Source organism: Bufo gargarizans, chromosome 1 (genome assembly GCF_014858855.1).
Source record: "Bufo gargarizans isolate SCDJY-AF-19 chromosome 1, ASM1485885v1, whole genome shotgun sequence".
NCBI lineage: Eukaryota > Metazoa > Chordata > Amphibia > Anura > Bufonidae > Bufo > Bufo gargarizans.
The window spans coordinates 99,281,222-99,305,792 of NC_058080.1; the positions used below are offsets into that span (position 1 = coordinate 99,281,222).

General features: G+C 44.9%; 1 protein-coding gene across 1 annotated transcript in view; it reads left to right on the forward strand.

The window, feature by feature from the left end:
• The window catches only part of ANXA10 (annexin A10), a 147,804-nt gene that overhangs the window by 98,239 nt on the left and 24,994 nt on the right, over window positions 1-24,571 (forward strand). The gene's annotated exons all lie outside the window — the stretch shown is intronic.

The following is a 24,571-nucleotide window of genomic DNA, read 5'->3' on the forward strand; positions in this document are numbered from 1 at the left end:
GGCCCCTCTTGAACTCTTTTAGTGAACTCACCATCACCACTTCCTCAGGCATAATCTCACTGCTCTTACTGTAAAGAATCATCTTCTATGTTTGTGTACAAACCTTCTTTCCTCCAGGCGCAGAGGATGTCCCCCTGTCACAGTCACAGTTCTGGGGATAAATAGATGATGGGATAGATCTCTGTACTGACCCCTAATACAGTCAGGTCCATAAATATTGGGAAATCGACACAATTCTAACATTTTTGGCTCTATACACCACCACAATGGATTTGAAATGAAACAAACAAGATGTGCTTTAACTGCAGACTGTCAGCTTTAATTTGAGGGTAATCACATCCAAATCAGGTGAACAGTGTAGGAAGTACTCCCACATGTTAAGGAACCAAAAGAAATGGGACAGAATAATAATCATAAATTAAACTTTCATTTTTTAATACTTGGTTGCAAATCCTTTGCAGTCAATTACAGCCTGAAGTCTGGAACGCATAGACATCACTAGATGCTGGGTTTCATCCCTGGTGATGCTCTGCCAGGCCTCTACTGCAACTGTCTTCACTTCCTGCTTGTTCTTGGGGCATTTTCTTTTCAGTTTCATCTTCAACATGTGAAATGCATGCTCAATCGGATTCAGGTCAGGTGATTGACTTGGCCATTGCATAACTTTCCACTTTTTTCCCTTAAAAAACTCTTTGGTTGCTTTTGCAGTATGCTTTGGGTCATTGTCCATCTGCACTGTGAAGCGCTGTCCAATTAGTTCTGAAGCATTTGGCTGAATATGAGCAGATAATATTGCCTGAAACACTTCAGAATTCATCCTGCTGCTTTTGTCAGCAGTCACATCATCAATAAATACAAGAGAACCAGTTCCATTGGCAGCTATACATGCCCACGCCATGACACTACCACCACCATGCTTCACTGATGAGGTGGCATGCTTAGGATCATGAGTAGGGATGAGCGAACTCGAACTGTATAGTTCGGGTTCGTACCGAATTTTGGGGTGTCCGTGACACGGACCCGAACCCGGACATTTTCGTAAAAGTCCGGGTTCGGGTTCGGTGTTCGTCGCTTTCTTGGCGCTTTTGTGACGCTTTCTTGGCGCTTTTTGAAAGGCTGCAAAGCAGCCAATCAACAAGCGTCATACTACTTGCCCCAAGAGGCCATCACAGCCATGCCTACTATTGGCATGGCTGTGATTGGCCAGAGCACCATGTGACCCAGCCTCTATTTAAGCTGGAGTCACATAGCGCCGCCCGTCACTCTGCTCTGATTAGCGTAGGGAGAGGTTGCGGCTGCGACAGTAGGGCGAGATTAGGCAGATTAACTCCTCCAAAGGACTTGATTAACTGATCGATCTGCAGCTGTGGATCATTGAGCTGCTGATCCTCAATTGCTCACTGTTTTTAGGCTGCACAGACCGTTTGTCAGTCTCATTTTTCTGGGGTGATCGGCGGCCATTTTGTGTCTTGTGGTGCGCCAGCACAAGCTGCGACCAAGTGCATTTAACCCTCAATGGTGTGGTTGTTTTTTGGCTAAAGCCTACATCAGGGTGAAGCTGTCACACCAAGTGCATTTAACCAGCAATAGTCTGTTCATTTTTTGGCCATATACAAAATCAGGGGCAAGCTGCGCCTGTCACCAAGTGCATTTAACCCTCAATGGTGTGGTTGTTTTTTGGCTAAAGCCTACATCAGGGTGAAGCTGTCACACCAAGTGCATTTAACCAGCAATAGTCTGTTCATTTTTTGGCCATATACAAAATCAGGGGCAAGCTGCGCCTGTCACCAAGTGCATTTAACCCTCAATGGTGTGGTTGTTTTTTGGCTAAAGCCTACATCAGGGTGAAGCTGTCACACCAAGTGCATTTAACCAGCAATAGTCTGTTCATTTTTTGGCCATATACAAAATCAGGGGCAAGCTGCGCCTGTCACCAAGTGCATTTAACCCTCAATGGTGTGGTTGTTTTTTGGCTAAAGCCTACATCAGGGTGAAGCTGTCACACCAAGTGCATTTAACCAGCAATAGTCTGTTTATTTTTTGGCCATATCCCAGTCTAATTCTGTCACTAAATCCATACCGGTCACCCAGCGCCTAAATACTAGGCCTCAAATTTATATCCAGCTAAATCTGTCCCTAGTGCTGTAGCTGGGCGAGTTATTTAGTGTCCGTTCAAGCACATTTCTTGTTCTGGGTTGAAATACAATTCCCAATTTAGCAATTTCATAATTTAGTGGTTCCTGCTATATCAGAGCTATTTGAAATCTATCCCAAAAAGGGTATATAATATTGAAGGTGCACATTGGGTCATTCAGAATAACTTCACACACACCCGCTACTGTGTATTTCCAAGTCTAATTCTGTCACTAAACCCATACCTGTCACCCAGCGCCTAAATACTAGGCCTCAAATTTAAATCCCTCTAAATCTCTCGTTACCCACCGCTGTACTGTTGTTGCTGGGCAAGATATTTAGTGTCCGTCAAAGCACATTTTTTGTTCTGGGTTGAAGTACAATTCCCAATTTAGCAATTTCATAATTTAGTGGTTTCTGCTATATCAGAGCTATTTGAAATCTATCCCTAAAAGGGTATATAATATTGAAGGTGCACATAGGGTCATTCAGAATAACTTCACACACACGCTTCTGTGCATTTCCAAGTCTAATTCTGTCACTAAATCCATACCGGTGACCCAGCGCCTAAATACTAGGCCTCAAATTTAAATCCCTCTAAATCTCTCGTTACCCACCGCTGTACTGTTGTTGCTGGGCAAGATATTTAGTGTCCGTCAAAGCACATTTTTTGTTCTGGGTTGAAGTACAATTCCCAATTTAGCAATTTCATAATTTAGTGGTTTCTGCTATATCAGAGCTATTTGAAATCTATCCCTAAAAGGGTATATAATATTGAAGGTGCACATAGGGTCATTCAGAATAACTTCACACACACGCTTCTGTGCATTTCCAAGTCTAATTCTGTCACTAAATCCATACCGGTGACCCAGCGCCTAAATACTAGGCCTCAAATTTAAATCCCTCTAAATCTCTCGTTACCCACCGCTGTACTGTTGTTGCTGGGCAAGATATTTAGTGTCCGTCAAAGCACATTTTTTGTTCTGGGTTGAAGTACAATTCCCAATTTAGCAATTTCATAATTTAGTGGTTTCTGCTATATCAGAGCTATTTGAAATCTATCCCTAAAAGGGTATATAATATTGAAGGTGCACATAGGGTCATTCAGAATAACTTCACACACACGCTTCTGTGCATTTCCAAGTCTAATTCTGTCACTAAATCCATACCGGTGACCCAGCGCCTAAATACTAGGCCTCAAATTTAAATCCCTCTAAATCTCTCGTTACCCACCGCTGTACTGTTGTTGCTGGGCAAGATATTTAGTGTCCGTCAAAGCACATTTTTTGTTCTGGGTTGAAGTACAATTCCCAATTTAGCAATTTCATAATTTAGTGGTTTCTGCTATATCAGAGCTATTTGAAATCTATCCCTAAAAGGGTATATAATATTGAAGGTGCACATAGGGTCATTCAGAATAACTTCACACACACGCTTCTGTGCATTTCCAAGTCTAATTCTGTCACTAAATCCATACCGGTGACCCAGCGCCTAAATACTAGGCCTCAAATTTAAATCCCTCTAAATCTCTCGTTACCCACCGCTGTACTGTTGTTGCTGGGCAAGATATTTAGTGTCCGTCAAAGCACATTTTTTGTTCTGGGTTGAAGTACAATTCCCAATTTAGCAATTTCATAATTTAGTGGTTTCTGCTATATCAGAGCTATTTGAAATCTATCCCTAAAAGGGTATATAATATTGAAGGTGCACATAGGGTCATTCAGAATAACTTCACACACACGCTTCTGTGCATTTCCAAGTCTAATTCTGTCACTAAATCCATACCGGTGACCCAGCGCCTAAATACTAGGCCTCAAATTTAAATCCCTCTAAATCTCTCGTTACCCACCGCTGTACTGTTGTTGCTGGGCAAGATATTTAGTGTCCGTCAAAGCACATTTTTTGTTCTGGGTTGAAGTACAATTCCCAATTTAGCAATTTCATAATTTAGTGGTTTCTGCTATATCAGAGCTATTTGAAATCTATCCCTAAAAGGGTATATAATATTGAAGGTGCACATAGGGTCATTCAGAATAACTTCACACACACGCTTCTGTGCATTTCCAAGTCTAATTCTGTCACTAAATCCATACCGGTGACCCAGCGCCTAAATACTAGGCCTCAAATTTAAATCCCTCTAAATCTCTCGTTACCCACCGCTGTACTGTTGTTGCTGGGCAAGATATTTAGTGTCCGTCAAAGCACATTTTTTGTTCTGGGTTGAAGTACAATTCCCAATTTAGCAATTTCATAATTTAGTGGTTTCTGCTATATCAGAGCTATTTGAAATCTATCCCTAAAAGGGTATATAATATTGAAGGTGCACATAGGGTCATTCAGAATAACTTCACACACACGCTTCTGTGCATTTCCAAGTCTAATTCTGTCACTAAATCCATACCGGTGACCCAGCGCCTAAATACTAGGCCTCAAATTTAAATCCCTCTAAATCTCTCGTTACCCACCGCTGTACTGTTGTTGCTGGGCAAGATATTTAGTGTCCGTCAAAGCACATTTTTTGTTCTGGGTTGAAGTACAATTCCCAATTTAGCAATTTCATAATTTAGTGGTTTCTGCTATATCAGAGCTATTTGAAATCTATCCCTAAAAGGGTATATAATATTGAAGGTGCACATAGGGTCATTCAGAATAACTTCACACACACGCTTCTGTGCATTTCCAAGTCTAATTCTGTCACTAAATCCATACCGGTCACCCAGCGCCTAAATACTAGGCCTCAAATTTAAATCCCTCTAAATCTCTCGTTACCCACCGCTGTACTGTTGTTGCTGGGCAAGATATTTAGTGTCCGTCAAAGCACATTTTTTGTTCTGGGTTGAAGTACAATTCCCAATTTAGCAATTTCATAATTTAGTGGTTTCTGCTATATCAGAGCTATTTGAAATCTATCCCTAAAAGGGTATATAATATTGAAGGTGCACATAGGGTCATTCAGAATAACTTCACACACACGCTTCTGTGCATTTCCAAGTCTAATTCTGTCACTAAATCCATACCGGTGACCCAGCGCCTAAATACTAGGCCTCAAATTTAAATCCCTCTAAATCTCTCGTTACCCACCGCTGTACTGTTGTTGCTGGGCAAGATATTTAGTGTCCGTCAAAGCACATTTTTTGTTCTGGGTTGAAGTACAATTCCCAATTTAGCAATTTCATAATTTAGTGGTTCCTGCTATATCAGAGCTATTTGAAATCTATCCCAAAAAGGGTATATAATATTCAAGGTGCACATTGGGTCATTCAGAATAACTTCACACACACGCTTCTGTGCATTTCCAAGTCTAATTCTGTCACTAAATCCATACCGGTGACCCAGCGCCTAAATACTAGGCCTCAAATTTAAATCCCTCTAAATCTCTCGTTACCCACCGCTGTACTGTTGTTGCTGGGCAAGATATTTAGTGTCCGTCAAAGCACATTTTTTGTTCTGGGTTGAAGTACAATTCCCAATTTAGCAATTTCATAATTGAGTGGTTCCTGCTATATCAGAGCTATTTGAAATCTATCCCAAAAAGGGTATATAATATTCAAGGTGCACATTGGGTCATTCAGAATAACTTCACACACACGCTTCTGTGCATTTCCAAGTCTAATTCTGTCACTAAATCCATACCGGTCACCCAGCGCCTAAATACTAGGCCTCAAACGCAGCCGCCTGTCTACAGCCAATGTGGACAAGCTGACGTTCATAAAAATGAACCAGGCATGGATCCCACAGGACCTGTCCGTCCCTTGTCCAGATTAGACATTAACTACCTCCCCATAACCATATATTATTGGACTCCAGGGCACTTCCTCATTCAATCCTATTTTTATTTTCATTTTACCATTATATTGCGATGCTACCCAAAGTTGAATGAACCTCTCCTCTGCCTGTGTGCTAGGCCTAAATATATGCCAATGGACTGTTGCAGTGGTGGCTGACATGAAGCCTGATTCTCTGCTATGACATGCAGACTAATTCTCTGCTGACATGAAGCCAGATTGTCTGTTACGGGACCTCTCTCCTCTGCCTGGGTGCTGGGCCTAAATTTATGACAATGGACTGTTGCAGTGGTGGCTGACGTGAAGCCTGATTCTCTGCTATGACATGCAGACTGATTCTCTGCTGACATGAAGCCAGATCCTCTGTTACGGGACCTCTCTCCTCTGCCTGGGTGCTGGGCCTAAATTTATGACAATGGACTGTTGCAGTGGTGGCTGACGTGAAGCCTGATTCTCTGCTATGACATGCAGACTGATTCTCTGCTGACATGAAGCCAGATCCTCTTTTACGGGACCTCTCTCCTCTGCCTGGGTGCTGGGCCTAAATTTATGACAATGGACTGTTGCAGTGGTGGCTGACGTGAAGCCTGATTCTCTGCTATGACATGCAGACTGATTCTCTGCTGACATGAAGCCAGATCCTCTTTTACGGGACCTCTCTCCTCTGCCTGGGTGCTGGGCCTAAATTTATGACAATGGACTGTTGCAGTGGTGGCTGACGTGAAGCCTCATTCTCTGCTATGACATGCAGACTGATTCTCTGCTGACATGAAGCCAGATCCTCTGTTACGGGACCTCTCTCCTCTGCCTGGGTGCTGGGCCTGAATATATGCCAATGGACTGTTGCAGTGGTGGGTGACGTGAAGCCTCATTCTCTGCTATGACATGCAGACTAATTCTCTGCTGACATGAAGCCAGATTGTCTGTTACGGGACCTCTCTCCTCTGCCTGTGTGTGTGCTGGGCCTAAATATATGCCAATGGACTGTTGCAGTGGTGGCTGACGTGAAGCCTCATTCTCTGCTATGACATGCAGACTGATTCTCTGCTGACATGAAGCCAGATCCTCTGTTACGGGACCTCTCTCCTCTGCCTGGGTGCTGGGCCTAAATTTATGACAATGGACTGTTGCAGTGGTGGCTGACGTGAAGCCTGATTCTCTGCTATGACATGCAGACTGATTCTCTGCTGTCATGAAGCCAGATTGTCTGTTACGGGACCTTTCTCCTCTACCTGGGTTCTGGGCCTAAATTTATGAAAATTGACTCTTACAGTGGTGGGTGACGTGAAGCCTGATTCTCTGCTATGATATGAAGACTGATTCTCTGCTGACATGAAGCCAGATTGTCTGTTACGGGACCTTTCTCCTCTGCCTGGGTTCTGGGCCTAAATTTATGAAAATTGACTCTTACAGTGGTGGGTGACGTGAAGCCTGATTCTCTGCTATGATATGAAGACTGATTCTCTGCTGACATGAAGCCAGATTGTCTGTTACGGGACCTTTCTCCTCTGCCTGGGTTCTGGGCCTAAATTTATGAAAATTGACTCTTACAGTGGTGGGTGACGTGAAGCCTGATTCTCTGCTATGATATGAAGACTGATTCTCTGCTGACATGAAGCCAGATTGTCTGTTACGGGACCTTTCTCCTCTGCCTGGGTTCTGGGCCTAAATTTATGAAAATTGACTCTTACAGTGGTGGGTGACGTGAAGCCTGATTCTCTGCTATGATATGAAGACTGATTCTCTGCTGACATGAAGCCAGATTGTCTGTTACGGGACCTTTCTCCTCTGCCTGGGTTCTGGGCCTAAATTTATGAAAATTGACTCTTACAGTGGTGGGTGACGTGAAGCCTGATTCTCTGCTATGATATGAAGACTGATTCTCTGCTGACATGAAGCCAGATTCTCTGTTACGGGACCTCTCTCCTCTGCCTGTGTGTGTGCTGGGCCTAAATATATGCCAATGGACTGTTGCAGTGGTGGCTGACGTGAAGCCTCATTCTCTGCTATGACATGCAGACTAATTCTCTGCTGACATGAAGACAGATTCTCTGTTACGGGACCTCCCTCCTCTGCCTGGGTGCTGGGCCTAAATATATGCCAATGGACTGTTGCAGTGGTGGCTGACGTGAAGCCTCATTCTCTGCTATGACATGCAGACTAATTCTCTGCTGACATGAAGACAGATTCTCTGTTACGGGACCTCTCTCCTCTGCCTGGGTGCCGGGGCCTAAATATCTGAGAATGGACTGTTCCAGTGGTGGGTGACGGGAAGCCAGATTCTCTGCTATGGAACCTCTCTCCAATTGATTTTGGTTAATTTTTATTTATTTAATTTTTATTTTTATTCATTTCCCTATCCACATTTGTTTGCAGGGGATTTACCTACATGTTGCTGCCTTTTGCAGCCCTCTAGCTCTTTCCTGGGCTGTTTTACAGCCTTTTTAGTGCCGAAAAGTTCGGGTCCCCATTGACTTCAATGGGGTTCGGGTTCGGGACGAAGTTCGGATCGGGTTCGGATCCCGAACCCGAACATTTCCGGGATGTTCGGCCGAACTTCTCGAACCCGAACATCCAGGTGTTCGCTCAACTCTAATCATGAGCAGTTCCTTTCCTTCTCCATACTCTTCTCTTCCCATCAATCAGGTACAAGTTGATCTTGGTCTCATCTGTCCATAGGATGTTGTTCCAGAACTGTGAAGGCTTTTTTAGATGTCCTTTGGCAAACTCTAATCTGGCCGTCCTGGTTTTGAGGCTCACCAATGGTTTACATCTTGTGGTGAACCCTCTGTATTCACTCTGGTGAAGTCTTCTCTTGATTGTTGACTTTGACACACATACACCTACCTCCTGGAGAGTGTTCTTGATCTGGCCAAATGTTGTGAAGGGTGTTTTCTTCACCAGGGAAAGAATTCTTTGGTCATCCACCACAGTTGTTTTCCGTGGTCTTCCGGGTCTTTTGTTGTTGTTGAGCTCACCGGTGCGTTTCTTCTTTTTAAGAATGTTCCAAACAGTTGTTTTGGCCACGTCTAATGTTTTTGCTATCTCTCTGATGGGTTTGTTTTGTTTTTTCAGCCTAATGATGGTTTGCTTCACTGATCGTGACAGCTCTTTGCATCTCATCTTGAGAGTTGACAGCAACAGATTCCAAATGCAAATAACACACTTGGGAGGCACATATGCAAACTGTTGTAATTCCTACACCGTTCACCTGATTTGAATGTAAATACCCTCAAATTAAAGCTGACAGTCTGCAGTTAAAGCACATCTTGTTCGTTTCATTCCAAATCCATTGTGGTGATGTATAGAGTCAAAAATGTTAGAATTGTGTCGATGTCTCATTATTTATGGACCTGACTGTATATTTATACATAGTTATTAGATCTCCCCTCAGTCAACTTTTTTCTAAAGAGAGCAACCCTAATTTTGATAATCTTTCTGGGTACTGTAGTCCACCCCTTCCAGTTATTACTTTAGTTTCCCTCCTCTGAACCCTCTCCAACTCTGCTATGTCTGCCTTGTTCACAGGAGCCCAGAACTGTAAACAGTACTCCATGTGTGGTTTGACTAGTGATTTGTAAAGTGGTAGGACTATGTTCTCATCACGGGCATCTATGCCCCTTTTGATGCAACCCATTCTCTTATTGGCTTTGGCAGCAGCTGCCTGACACTGGTTTCTATAGCTTAGTTTGCTGTTCACAAAAATTCCTAGGTCTTTTTCCATGTCAGTGTTACCCAGTGTTTTACGATTTAGTATGTACAGGTGACTTGCATTACTTTTCCCATATGCATAACTCCCATTTGTCAGTGTTAGCCCTCATATGCCACTTATCTTCCCAAGCCTCCAATTTATCCAGATCCATCTGTAGCAGTATACTGTCCTCTTCAGTGTTAATTACTTTACACAGTTTAGTGTCATCTGCAAAAATTTATATTTTACTGTGCAAGCCTTCTACAAGATCATTAATAAATATATTGGAGAGAACAGGGCCCAATACTAACCCCTGTGGTACCCCACTAGTGACAGTGACCCAATCTGAGTGTGTACCATTAATAACTACCCTCTGTTTTCTAGCACTGAGCCAGTCACTTACCCACATACAGACATTTTCCCCAAAAAATTCCAAGCATTCTCATTTTACATATACTAGCCTTTTATGTAGTACCGTATCAAATGTTTTGGAGAAGTCCAGATATACGACATCCATTGACTCGCCGTGGTCAAGTCTAGAACTTACCTCCTCATAGAAACAGATTAAATTAGTTTGACAGACTATTTTGTTAGGCTATTATTAGAAAATGTTACTATGATAATTTTCTATTTACTATAAGGTGTATCTTCTATAATGTGTATCTAGCAATTCAAGAAATTGCTTATTCACACAGAAGCAGTCACAGGAGATCAACATTATCGTACAAAGCATTATGTTCTCTAGTAATTTCAGAGCTCCCATGCTGTGAATGCAAATGACTGACTCCTTATAACAGTCCTATGCAAGCACACAGAAAAAAGGCTGCCACCTGACACATACTGTATAGGACTAGGAATGTATCCTGCTTTCTATTCTAGGATTTGGTTCAAAACTTCAGAAATGGTGGTGTTCAAATCTGGCATAAATGTTGTGGTACTTTATAAATCAACATTATTAGGGATAAGCGAATTTCATATGTTGAAATTCGTTCACACTTCGTTTTGGTGGTAAAAGGTGAATTGCGTTATGGATTCCGTTACCACAGAACATAAAGCAATTCTATTACGGAATGCATAACGGAGTGCCTTTAGAGTCTATGGGCTGCAAAACGGATCCGTTTTACTACATTGCTTAGTATCATCTGCAAAAATAGAAATAATGCTATTAATTCCATCCTTGATATAATTAATAACTAATTTAAATACTAGAGAACCCAGCACTGAACCTTGAGGTACACCACTTATAACCTGGGACCATTCCGAATAGGAATCATTGACCACAACTCTCTGGACACAGTCCTTCGGCCAGTTTTCAATCCAATTACAAACTATACTTTCCAAGCCTATAGACCTTATGTCACGGATGATCCGCGAGAATATTGAACTGTCCTCCCAATATTATCAATATTACTCTGCCTTATTAAACAGTAATTATTTCCCTAGGCCCCAGAACCTACAATTTGATTATTCAGAGCGTCTCCTTCTGTTGTACCCAGAGAACAACATAGTCCTTTTGTTCAAGTCAGTCAATAGATGCCCAGCAGATAACGCAATTACAGCTGGCTTCCTATGGTTGACAAAAGAACTTCTCTTCCTGAAGAGATATCACAGCTAGGTGTGAAGACTGCACCTGGGGGGGGGAGACATTTGGTGTCGCTGCTATAAGGGTCTGTAAGCTGGCTTGCTGCAGACAGTCCGGCCCCAAGGTTTCCCAGATTGCAACATGAATCTGAGATATGATTTTTACCTTTTTAAGAGAGCCCATGCATCTTACGGACGTAAAAATTACATCATCGTGTCACTCAGAATTCACTGGTCGTTTACATAGGACAAACATAACTCTAAGATGTGCCCAGGTAAAGTTATGGTGTTACCCCATCATAGAACCAGTTATAATAGTAATATTTGGTATCCCTGAACTCCATATTTTGTGGGGAATGTGAATATGTGCTTGTTACTTGTGTACAGCGGAGACATCCCGCGATATGGCACATGACATATTTCAGAACTGACATTCACCTCAGGAATACAGCCTGCCCAGTAGGCGGACTCTCAATTCCCCGCCTTGATTCTAGGACCCTTTATAACACAGACCTAGGATCTGCTAAAGGAGTTCTCCACTTTTAACAACACCTAAAGAGGGCCTCAGCCAGAGAACCTGTGGGCTGAAGGCATATTACACTGGACAAAGGCTTCTTGGACTTTATCCCTGCAACAGACTATTTCACCAACGGACATCTTTTCTGCGGAAACTAAGTATTTTCTTTCTTTTCTCTCTTTTTGGTTTATTGGACTATACTTTCCTTGATTATTGTGTTATAATTACTGTGCATCGTGATAATTTGTATTGTATATAGATATATAATAAATGACCTCCAAGTCATTTCTCTAGCCATATGCCTGTTTTCAAACACTGCAAAAACTTACCCTAGCCTCTCCGAAGGGAAAGCTACTCGGTTGTGTTATCTAGATAGTGGGTTCCTCGCTCCCATAAATTGTGAGGTGGTGGCAGTTAAACTACCCTGTGTGTAGTTCCGGTCCAGTTCGTCACACGCTTACTTGCGGTCGGTCGGCGGTCCACTCCCTGCGCTTTCAGCCTATCGACTGTACGGACTCAAGTTAGACTGTCGGTGTGCTGAAAGTGGCTGGGAGGCCTGTTTGCGGATTGACCACTAGGGGCGCTGTGACGGTTTCGTGACGTATTGTGGCCGCGGCGGTCGCAGTTCGTCACATATTGGTAGGCAGCTACTGGGATTCCTTTTTGCATGTGTTTAGAACATCTGAACAGAGATTAACTAATTTACCTCTGTCAGAACCAAACCAATTTGGTGGTGGTGTGGCTGAGTGCAATACATTTATCTGTGTGTACAGAGAGACTGTGTAGTCCAGTACCCTCCCCGAAATCTTGTTTTCTTTATCTATCTTTTATTTGGTGTGAAAATGTCCGGGGAATACAAGAAAATGGCTTTGGCAGATCTGGAAAATCTGTGCCAAGAACGGGGCATTGAAGTCGGTCGCAAGACGAAGACCGACCTGATAAAAGACTTGTTCCGATGGGATAACCAACAACTGCGGCTGTTGGATGTGTCTACTGCGGGAGACACCGGCCCATCTGACTCAAGTCCTGAGGAACCGGAGACTGAGAATCCTGACTACTCGGAGGGGGAACAACCTGCGGGCCCTGTTGGCCCCCCAGCGCAGTATTTCAGTACGGATCCTAATTTTTCTTTAAGTACTCGCCCGGAAGCGGCCAGTACCGGACTATCTATTTGTACGGACCCTATGATGCAGCAGGCCCTCCAAAAACTAATGGACACTGACCCGGTAAAGTACCTGCAGTACATGGCGGAGCGCGAAGAACGCCGAGCTGAGAGGGAGGCCGCTGCTGCAGAAAGCCAACGTCGGCATGAACTGAGCATGGCCAGAATACATCAACCCAGCCGAAGCTCATCACCCAACTTTCCTGCAGAAGGAGCAGCATCACACGTGAGTGCAAAATTTAAATTTGCTCCCATTGAAAAGGACACTGACATAGACTTGTTTTTGCGATCCTTTGAGAAAGCCTGCCGTCAGTATCGTCTGCCCCAAGAGCAGTGGGCCAGACACCTGACCCCCCTGTTGCGCTACAAAGCGCTGGACGCGTTTGCGGAGTTATCCATGGAGCAGGATGAAGATTATTCCGCCATAAAAGACGCTATCATTGCTAAATACCAGCTGACCCCTGAAGTCTATCGGAAAAGGTTTAGGTCCTTACAAAAGGATCGTACGGACTCTTATCCGGATGTGGTCAGCAGCTTACGCACTACATTCCGGCAGTGGACTTTAGGCCTAACAAAGGGGTCTTATGACATCCTAGAGGACTTGATGGTGCTAGACCAGCTTCTTTGTATTTGCCCTGCGGATGTGAGACAATTCGTGCTAGAACGGAAGCCTGCGTCAGCAACCGCTGCTGCAGACTTAGCTGAGACTTTTGTCACAACCCGAGTGCCCGATCTGCGTAAATCTGCACCATCTCACTGGAGAGGAGGTCCGCCCAATGTCAGGGCAGACCCCCCTGCCTCTGTGGGCCGTCCACCACAGAGACCACCAAGTGCAGCTACTGCTTCCAGACCTGGGGCACCTAATGGAATCACCTGTCACTACTGCCGCAAGCCTGGACATATGAAATTCAACTGTCCTGAGCGGAGACAGCCACAGCCAGCATCTGAACCACCTGTACCTCGCCCACGACAGACACAGCCAGCCAGCGCATCCCAGCGTGAACCATCATCTTCAACTGTTTTGTTCGCCGGTGGGGAGGAGATTCACCCCATCACCAGCAATCACCAGCTTGTTACAGTGAATGACCAGCTAGTCACCGGTTTCCGGGACACGGGAGCCGATGTCACCCTGGTGCGTCCGCACCTTGTGCCCACAAAGGACATCATCCCAGACAAGTATCTCACCCTCACTGGGGTGGGGGGCACTCTTTCTCACATTCCCCAAGCCCGGGTTTCAATCGACTGGGGGGTGGGTGTTCAAGAAAAGGTAGTTGGTATCCTAGACCAGCTACCAGTTCCTGTTTTGTTGGGGTCCGATCTAGGCAAGCTGGTATCCTATTATGAACCCGCCACGAACCCCTCGGGTTCCCAGGAAGGGGGTCCGCCCTCTGCCCCCACCCAGGTGCTTGGCACCCGGGGGCAAAAGTCTGGGGGAGGGGGGTTGAATGTATCCAATATTAATGTTGATGATATGCATGATGTACCTGCTAATGTGATTTCTACATGTGATATTGAAAATGCTAATCTGCCTTGCTCCGAAGTCATACCTGTCCTAGCTGTGACTCGGAGTCGGGCCACCCAAAACTTGAACTCAGAACAGGGGGAAGAGGCTCCGGTCTCCTCCCACTCCTCTGACCCCAGGGAGGGTGACTGTCAGCCACAGGCCTCGTACGCCACGGGCCAGCTGGCTGAAACGGATCAGGCGGCCTTCGAGCACGCACTTCAAACCGATCCTAGCCTCGAGGGTCTCAGAAGACAGGCTGCTGAGCCCCTCGCGGATGGGGCCGGGTTCAAAGTGTACTGGGAAGGTGGGAAGTTGTATAGTGAGGCGATACAACCCACCGAAGGCGAAATGACCGTGAGTACCAAGTCGCTTGTGGTACCTAGTGCCTTCCGGGGGCATGTGCTGAAATCCGCACATGACATCCCCTTGGCAGGGCACCTAGGAATTCGCAGGACACTTGACCGTATTCAGGGGCATTTCTACTGGCCTAGAATGAGGATAGATGTCATCAATTATTGTCGCTCCTGTACGGTTTGTCAGAAGGTTAAACGAGCTGGGAATCCGCGCAGGGCTCCCCTGTGTCCACTGCCAATCATAAGTGAGCCATTTCACCGAGTGGCAGTCGACAGAATTGGACCTCTGCCCATTCCCAGCCACAGCGGCAAGAGGTACATCTTGACGCTGGTGGATTACGCGACTCGCTACCCAGATGCGGTCGTCCTCTCCTCCCTGAGGGCAGACAAGGTAGCAGACGCGCTAATTTCCATATTTTCCCGTGTAGGGTTCCCTGCGGAGATGCTCACAGATCAGGGACCCCAGTTTATGTCTGAACTGATGGACGCCCTGGCGGCAAAGATCCAGATGACGCACCTCGTCTCCAGTCCATACCACCCGCAAACCAACGGCCTCTGCGAGCGCTTTAACGCGTCATTAAAGCAGATGCTGGCCACATTCGTTGAGTCGCAGGGTGGGGACTGGGAACGGTACCTGCCTCATCTGCTGTTTGCCTACAGGGAAGTACCGCAAGAGTCCACCGGGTTCTCCCCGTTTGAGCTCCTGTATGGCAGGAACGTCCGAGGGCCACTACAGCTGATGCGAGAGACGTGGGAAGGCAAAGGTGATCCCACGGATGTCTCTGTAGTGGATTACGTCCTGAAGTTCAGAGACAAAATGGAGTCACTCTCTGCCATGGTAACGGAGAATCTGGCCCAGGCCAAACAGAAACTATGGTACGACCGCACCGCAGGAGACCGGGCATTTGAAACTGGAGACAAGGTCTATGCCCTTCTTCCCATACGGCACAATAAGTTACAGGCGGCATGGGAGGGGCCATACACCATAGAGAAGCGTTTAAACCCCCTGACATACTTGGTGAACATGGGGGGTAGAAAACAGAAGGCCTTTCACATTAACATGCTGAAGGCTCACCACGATAGAACCCAGTATGTACTCCCAGTGTGCAGCCGGTTAGAACAGGGCGAGACAGACCCTCTGGTAGATCTGCTGGCTGACACCCGGGAGACGGACGGGGACATCAATGTCAACCCACAGCTCTCCCCGTCCCAGAGAGAGCAGTTACAGGAGGTGTTAGGTCGGTACCACCGGACCTTCTCAGGTATCCCGGGACGGACCAATCTGGTCGCTCACCGGTTAGATACCGGAGCACATCCCCCCATCAAGCAATCCGCCTATCGCGTCTCTCCGGAGGTGCAGGCGGACATGCAGCGTGAGGTGGGGGAAATGCTAGAACTGGGGGTCGTTCAGCGGTCCTGTAGTCCATGGGCGGCACCCGTCGTCTTGGTACCCAAGAAAGACAACGCGGTTCTGCGTGGACTACCGGAAGTTGAACGCTGTAACCACTACGGACGCCTACCCCATGCCTCGCATCGATGAGATGCTAGATAAGCTGGCAGCTGCCAGCTATCTATCAATCATGGATCTGAGCCGGGGGTACTGGCAGATCCCTCTTGCCCCGGACGCGCGGCAGAAGTCGGCCATTATCACTCCCTTCGGGCTCTTCGAATTTACGACGATGCCCTTTGGAATGAAAAATGCGCCTGCCACGTTCCAGCGGGCTATGAACGACCTGCTGGAGGAAATGCAACCGTTCGCTGCAGCATATTTGGACGATATTGCGGTGTTTAGCCCCACCTGGGAAGAACACCTCAAACATCTGTCCCAGGTACTGCAACGGCTGGCTGCAGCCAATTTGACAGTTAAGCCAAGTAAGTGTCAGATCGGCATGACGGAAGTCCAGTATTTAGGGCACCGAGTGGGAGGGAACACCCTGAAACCGGACACGGGAAAGGTCGACGCCATCTTAGCGTGGCCTCGGCCTATCACCAAGCGACAGGTTCAGGCATTCCTGGGGACCGCGGGCTACTATAGGAAGTTTGTACCGGCCTATAGTGCCATCGCGAAGCCCCTAACAGATGCCACTAGGAAGAAGGAACCAAAAACCATTAGTTGGACACCTGAGTGTGAGAACGCCTTCCGGGCCTTGAAGCAGGCGTTAGCTAGCGCCCCTGTGCTTCAAGCCCCAGATTTCAGCCGTCGGTTCATAGTGCAAACCGACGCATCAGATTACGGTCTCGGCGCTGTCTTAAGCCAGGTGGATGGAAAAGGGGACGAGCATCCTCTTCTGTACCTGAGCCGGAAACTTCTTCCCCGAGAAGTCTCCTACTCAACTACAGAAAAGGAGTGTCTGGCGATTGTGTGGGCCCTGCAGAAGCTTCAATCCTATCTGTACGGCCGCTCCTTCACAATCATTACGGACCATAATCCTCTCAGTTGGCTGAACCGTACTGCGGGGTCCAACGGGAAGCTCCTACGTTGGAGCTTGTCGCTGCAGCAGTACGATTTTACCATCCAGCACAGGGCAGGCAGCAGACATCAAAACGCGGATGGCTTATTCCGGTGCAAGGGCGATCCAGACTGATCAGCGCAGGTTAGCGGCAACGCCACCCGTCTTGCAGACGGGTGTCTAGCCACAGACGCGGGGGGGAGGTGTCACGGATGATCCGCGAGAATATTGAACTGTCCTCCCAATATTATCAATATTACTCTGCCTTATTAAACAGTAATTATTTCCCTAGGCCCCAGAACCTACAATTTGATTATTCAGAGCGTCTCCTTCTGTTGTACCCAGAGAACAACATAGTCCTTTTGTTCAAGTCAGTCAATAGATGCCCAGCAGATAACGCAATTACAGCTGGCTTCCTATGGTTGACAAAAGAACTTCTCTTCCTGAAGAGATATCACAGCTAGGTGTGAAGACTGCACCTGGGGGGGGAGACATTTGGTGTCGCTGCTATAAGGGTCTGTAAGCTGGCTTGCTGCAGACAGTCCGGCCCCAAGGTTTCCCAGATTGCAACATGAATCTGAGATATGATTTTTACCTTTTTAAGAGAGCCCATGCATCTTACGGACGTAAAAATTACATCATCGTGTCACTCAGAATTCACTGGTCGTTTACATAGGACAAACATAACTCTAAGATGTGCCCAGGTAAAGTTATGGTGTTACCCCATCATAGAACCAGTTATAATAGTAATATTTGGTATCCCTGAACTCCATATTTTGTGGGGAATGTGAATATGTGCTTGTTACTTGTGTACAGCGGAGACATCCCGCGATATGGCACATGACATATTTCAGAACTGACATTCACCTCAGGAATACAGCCTGCCCAGTAGGCGGACTCTCAATTCCCCGCCTTGATTCTAGGACCCTTTATAACACAGACCTAGGATCTGCTAAAGGAGTTCTCCACTTTTAACAACACCTAAAGAGGGCCTCAGCCAGAGAACCTGTGGGCTGAAGGCATATTACACTGGACAAAGGCTTCTTGGACTTTATCCCTGCAACAGACTATTTCACCAACGGACATCTTTTCTGCGGAAACTAAGTATTTTCTTTCTTTTCTCTCTTTTTGGTTTATTGGACTATACTTTCCTTGATTATTGTGTTATAATTACTGTGCATCGTGATAATTTGTATTGTATATAGATATATAATAAATGACCTCCAAGTCATTTCTCTAGCCATATGCCTGTTTTCAAACACTGCAAAAACTTACCCTAGCCTCTCCGAAGGGAAAGCTACTCGGTTGTGTTATCTAGATAGTGGGTTCCTTGCTCCCATAAATTGTGAGGTGGTGGCAGTTAAACTACCCTGTGTGTAGTTCCGGTCCAGTTCGTCACACGCTTACTTGCGGTCGGTCGGCGGTCCACTCCCTGCGCTTTCAGCCTATCGACTGTACGGACTCAAGTTAGACTGTCGGTGTGCTGAAAGTGGCTGGGAGGCCTGTTTGCGGATTGACCACTAGGGGCGCTGTGACGGTTTCGTGACGTATTGTGGCCGCGGAGGTCGCAGTTCGTCACACCTTACTTTACATATTAAGAGTCTATGAGGGACAGTATCAAAAGCCTTTGCAAAATCCAGAAACACTACATCCACCGTCGCCCATCTGTCCAAGCTTCTACTCACCTCCTCATAAAAACAAATCGGGTTAGTCTGACAACTTCTGTCCTTGGTAAACCCATGCTGGTTATCACTTATAATATTATTTACAGTCACATACTCCTGTATATAGTCCCTTAAGAGTCCGTCAAACATTTTTCCAACAACAGAAGTTAAACTAACTTGTCTAAAATTACCTGTGGAGGACCTAGATCCTTTTTTGAATATGGGCACCACATTTGCCTTGCGCCAATCACTAGGCACTGTACCAGTACCTAGAGAATCTTAAAAAATTTAAAACTGGGGCACATCAATGATTGAACTGAGCTCTTTAAGCACTCTTAGGTGTAATTTATCTGGACCTGGAGCCCTGTTCACATTTATCTTAGCTTGGACCATATCTACAGTTAGCCAATTGAGTATATAGAATGGGCACTAATGTGAAGAAGACAATGAGACAAACACTTTTTTCAGTAAATTAAGTAATGCAAAGTATGTATATAAGATCTGTGTTAAGATAGGGGGATTTAAAGAGGACCTGTCACCACTCCTGACATTCCTGTTTTAATAGTTTCATGCATTCCCCATGTAATAACAATTCTGGAACATCTATTCGTATGGCTCTTTGTTGTACCATTCCTTTACTATTTCTGCTATAAGTTATGAATTAATTACTAGCAGTCTGCAGTAAGGGTACAGAGGGGAAGTTGGGTGTGTGTACCTGCAGACTCACTATATTCAATTCAAGGGTAGAGAGGGGTGGTAACAAGTTGGGGATGTGTACCTGCACAGACTCACTCTATCCAATCAGTTCTGTCATTTTCAGACTGTGCAGGTACACCCCCCCCCCCCAACTTGTTGCCACCCCTCTGTACCCTTACTGCAGACTGCTAGCAATTCATTCATAACTTCTAGCAGAAATAATAAAGGAATGGCACAACCTAGAGCCATAAGAATAGAGGCTCCAGAATTGTTATTACATGGGCAAAACATGCAGCTATTAAATCAGGCATGTCAGGAGTGGTGAAAGGTCCTGTTTACTGGGGAATTTTGGTTGCTACAATTATTCCCTATCCAGAGGACAGGGGCCAACTATTAGATAAGTGGGTGTCCTGTCGCTGAGACCCTTACTGAGCACAATAATGGAGACCCCATATCCCTTTGAGCCCTCCAAAATGAACAGAGCTGGAGGACCAGCATGTGCACTGCTGCTCAATTCCTCTCTATAAGAGTTCCAGAGTTAGCAGAGTACAACGGTTGTCTATTTCCGGAACTCCCACAGAGATGAATGAATTGGCACTTGGCAGTATGTACGCCCAATCTGCCACTCTGCTCATTTTAGGGGGCTATGAGGGCTACAGGGTTCCTGTTCTCAATGATAAATTTGGCACGTTGTATTCCGGTGGATATAAGTTTTCAAACCCTTTTATAGTTAATTCCATCTCATAAATGTGCTTCTCCATCAAATTACTGTGCAGTACCTGGAGTAAAGAATACACTTCCAGAAGGCACAAGACCAGGGGTGTAACTATTGGAGATGCTTAAGTTATGGTCAGATTTTGCCATGCATTCCCAGTGGATTTCGCACTATACATTGTGAACTATGGAATCCATGGTGAAAATATTTTTTACTGTGGATTTGAAAACAATCATTTCAGCATCTTCATTTATTGTGGCTTTGGATTTGCAGTGCATACAATTATGGCATGTCTGAACATAAGATTTTTAATAACGCAGTGCAGAAAATTTATTACAGCTTTTGTCCAAATCCTTGTTTTAATGTCTATATTATAGTGTATAAGGTCAAGGCAGTCCTTGTCTGTATTCATTGTTATATACAGTATTTGTGCTAGTATTTATTGCACATAATAATGATTCCGATTTTCATGCAACAGATGCGATTTAAAATAATGCCGCATAATACACTATTCACAATGTAGTCATTCTATTCACAAAACAGAATCTCCAAATAAATACAATATCTAAAAAAAATACATATAAAAGTAATCTGCACAGAACAAGAAAAAAGAGAGAAATAGCATACCATTTATAATTGTTAAAATAGTATTTGATTTATACTTCTCAATTCACGGACTTTAAATCTCCAAAGTGTTCCTTTTCATCTTGCCTAATGGCCTCAGTATTCTAACTATACATACTAGATTTATTTTATTCCATCAGCTAGTGGGTAGTTTTTAATCTGAAAGACTATAGAAAGCAAATTTTCTGATTTTTCTTTATTACAGTTTTTCTTTACTGCTATTAAAAATGAAATATAAATTGTTCTGCAAACCACGGATCCGCAAAATTACTGGTTGTTCACATCCTGCACTTTCTGCGGGTCCTATTATAGACATGCCTATTCTTGTCTGCAAAACGGATAATTTGCTTAACAGCCATGTGGATGCAGGCAGCACACAGATGATTTTCAAATGCTGTCTGCATTTTTTGCAGCCCCGTAGAAATGAAAGGGTTGGTGCACAATCCACAAAAAATGGGGATCAAAAAACAGACCCAAAATACGGTTGTGTGAATGTAGCCTTAAAGATCAAGATGCCCACAGAAGAGCATTGCACTTATCAGTGTAATGTGTGATAGTCTAATTGAGGCACTCACCATCTTCACTCTCTGGTCGGATGATGGCCTGACTGAAAAACTTAAAGAGGACCTTTCATCGGTCCAAACATTGTGAACTAAGTATCATGACATATACAGCGGCGCCCAGGGATCTCACTGCACTTACTATTATCCCTGGGCGCCGCTCCATTCTCCCGTTATGTCCTCTGGTATGTTCAGGGACTTGGTTATAGTAGGCGGAGACTTAGGGGACTTGGTTATAGTAGGCGGAGTCTGCCCTTGTTCTGCTGGGGGGCGTCTCCTTCTCCTAGGCTGTAGCGCTGGCCAATCGCAGTGCAGAGCTCACAGCCTGGGAGGTTTTTTCTCCCAGGCTGTGAGCTCTGTGATGCGATTGGTCAGCGCTACAGCCTAGGAGGAGGAGACGCCCAGCAGAACAAGGGCAGTCTCCTTCTACTATAACCAAGTCCCCGAACATACCGGAGGACATAACGGGAGAACGGAGCGGCGCCCAGGGATAATAGTAAGTGCAGGGAGATCCCTGGGTGCCGCTGTATATGTCATGATACTTAGTTCACAATGTTTGGACTGATGAAAGGTCCTCTTTAAGAGAGGCTGTTTGCTGTGCAAAAAAGCAAAAGAGGAAGTTAAAGAGCCAGGACCGGAAGTAGAATACATGGAGTGACTTCAAAACATTATATCCACAAAATTATTTACCTATAAGAAAAAAAAATTATATAGAATATTCACATATGGGTTCTTAACCCTTTCGCTACCAGTGCCGTACATTTATGGAGCTGAAGCGATGGGTAAACATGACACCCGCTCGCACATGCAGCAGGAGCCATGGCCAGCAGGTCTCCACTATTTCAAACAGCAGAGACCCGCGGCTAATGACCGCGACTGGGAATAATGCCGCAATTGTGATCACGGCATCTAAAACCCCAAAAAATCTGGAAGCTCGAGCTTCAGGGCTTTTCTGCGGCCAATGAGGATGCCAGTAATTGATTTCAATACGCCGAGAGCTGCAATTCTTATTTTGGCCAGCAGGTAATATTGAAGGAGAAAAAAATAAATAAAAAAGTCAGTCTTGTAGCCTCAAACATGAGCTACAAATACATAAAAAAGTAAAAATATATATATTTAAAAAAATAAAATAAATCACCTCCTTTTCCATAGAATAAAAAAATAAATACATAAATAACAAAAAATATAAACATCATGGGCATCACCGCGTCCAAAACGCCTGTACTATTAAAATATAAAAATATCTTTCCAATACGGCGAATAGTGTAACAGAAAAAAGGGTCAAAATGGACGATTCGCCATTCTTTCATCGCTTCTCTTGCCCAAATTTTTTTAATAAAATGTGATCAAAAAGTCAAACACACTCCAAAATGGTAAAAATAAAAACTACAGATCATCCCACAAAAAATGAGCTCCCCCGCTTTCAAAGTTTTCATAGTTTTCATCTAGTTTTACATTATTTAGGGTACTTTCACACTTGCGTTGTGAGGATCCGGCAGGCAGTTCCGGTGATGGAACTGCCTGCCAGATCCGGAAATCCGTATGCAAATGAATATCATTTGTAGACGGATTCAGACGCGGATCTGTCTGACAAATGCATTGAAATACCGGATCCGTCTCTGGTGTCATCCGGAAAAACGGTCCGGTATTTATTATTTTCAAATTTCTTAAGGTCTGCGCATGCGTAGTGCATATCCTAGCGATAGGCCCCCATTGTCTATGATGGGATAATCCCTTTAATACTTAGCAAACAACCTTTAGCAGTGCTGCAACATTTTATTTATTTTGTGATCTAATAGATTTGGATGAGCATGTTCTGACATATATCACTCTCATATTTAGGGCTCATTCAGACGGCCGTATGCTGTCCGCAGAAATACTGAATGCTATCCGTTTTTTTGCAGATCCGCAAAAAAACGGATCCGCAAAAAAACGGATAGCATTCAGTATTTTTGCTGACCCATAGACTTCAATAGGGCCATGTCCTGATTTTCACGGACAAGTATAGGACATGTTTCATTTATTTTGCGGAACCTTGGAATAGAAAAGGGCCCCATAGAAGTGAATAGGTCAGCATCTAATCCGCAAAAAAACGGATCCGCATTTTTGCGGATAGCATACGGCCGTCTGAATGAGCCCTTAGTCAAACTATTTTGAAAGAAAAAAGTTTTAAGCATGTGATTCAATTATCAAGATTTTATAGAGTGGCTATACAGGTCAGCAAGAACCTGTGTAGGACTCTTCAGAGGACCTACCTTGTCAACAAACAAGGGGTTAAGGAATTTGTTCAAGGGTAGGGATGAGCGAACCCGAACTGTATAGTTCGGGTTCGTACCGAATTTTGGGGTGTCCGTGACACGGACCCGAACATTTTCGTAAAAGTCCGGGTTCAGTGTTCGTCGCTTTCTTGGCGCTTTTTGAAAGGCTGCAAAGCAGCCAATCAACAAGCGTCATACTACTTGCCTCAAGAGGCCATCACAGCCATGCCTACTATTGGCATGGCTGTGATTGGCCAGTGCAGCATGTGACCCAGCCTCTATTTAAGCTGGAGTCACGTAGCGCCGCACGTCACTCTGCTCTGAACAGTGTAGGGAGAGGTTGCAGCTGCGACTATTAGGGCGAGATTAGGCAGTGATTAGCTCCTCCAAAACACTTAAGTCAGTGATCGATCTACAGCTGTGGATCATTGAACTGCTGCTATTCAATTGCTCACTGTTTTTAGGCTGCCCAGACCGTTTTTCAGTCACTTTTTTTCTGGGGTGATCGGCGGCCATTTCGTGTCTTGTGGTGCGCCAGCACAAGCTGCCACCAAGTGCATTTAACCATCAATAGTGTGGTTATTTTTTGACTATATCCTACATCAGGGGCAAGCTGTCATAAAGTGCATTTAACCATCAATAGTGTGGTTATTTTTTGGCTATATCCTACATCAGGGGCTTGGCTGTGCTTGCTATTTTATTAAGGGGTGAAATACAATTGCCAAAATAGCAGTACCCTAAATCTGGTGTTTCAGCTGTGGCCAGCCAATTGTAATACTGTCTGCTGTCTGGCAAAGGATATATTTTTGTTCAGGGTTGAAATACAATTCCCAACTTAGCAATTTCCTAAATTAGTGGTTTCTGCTGTATCAGGGCTA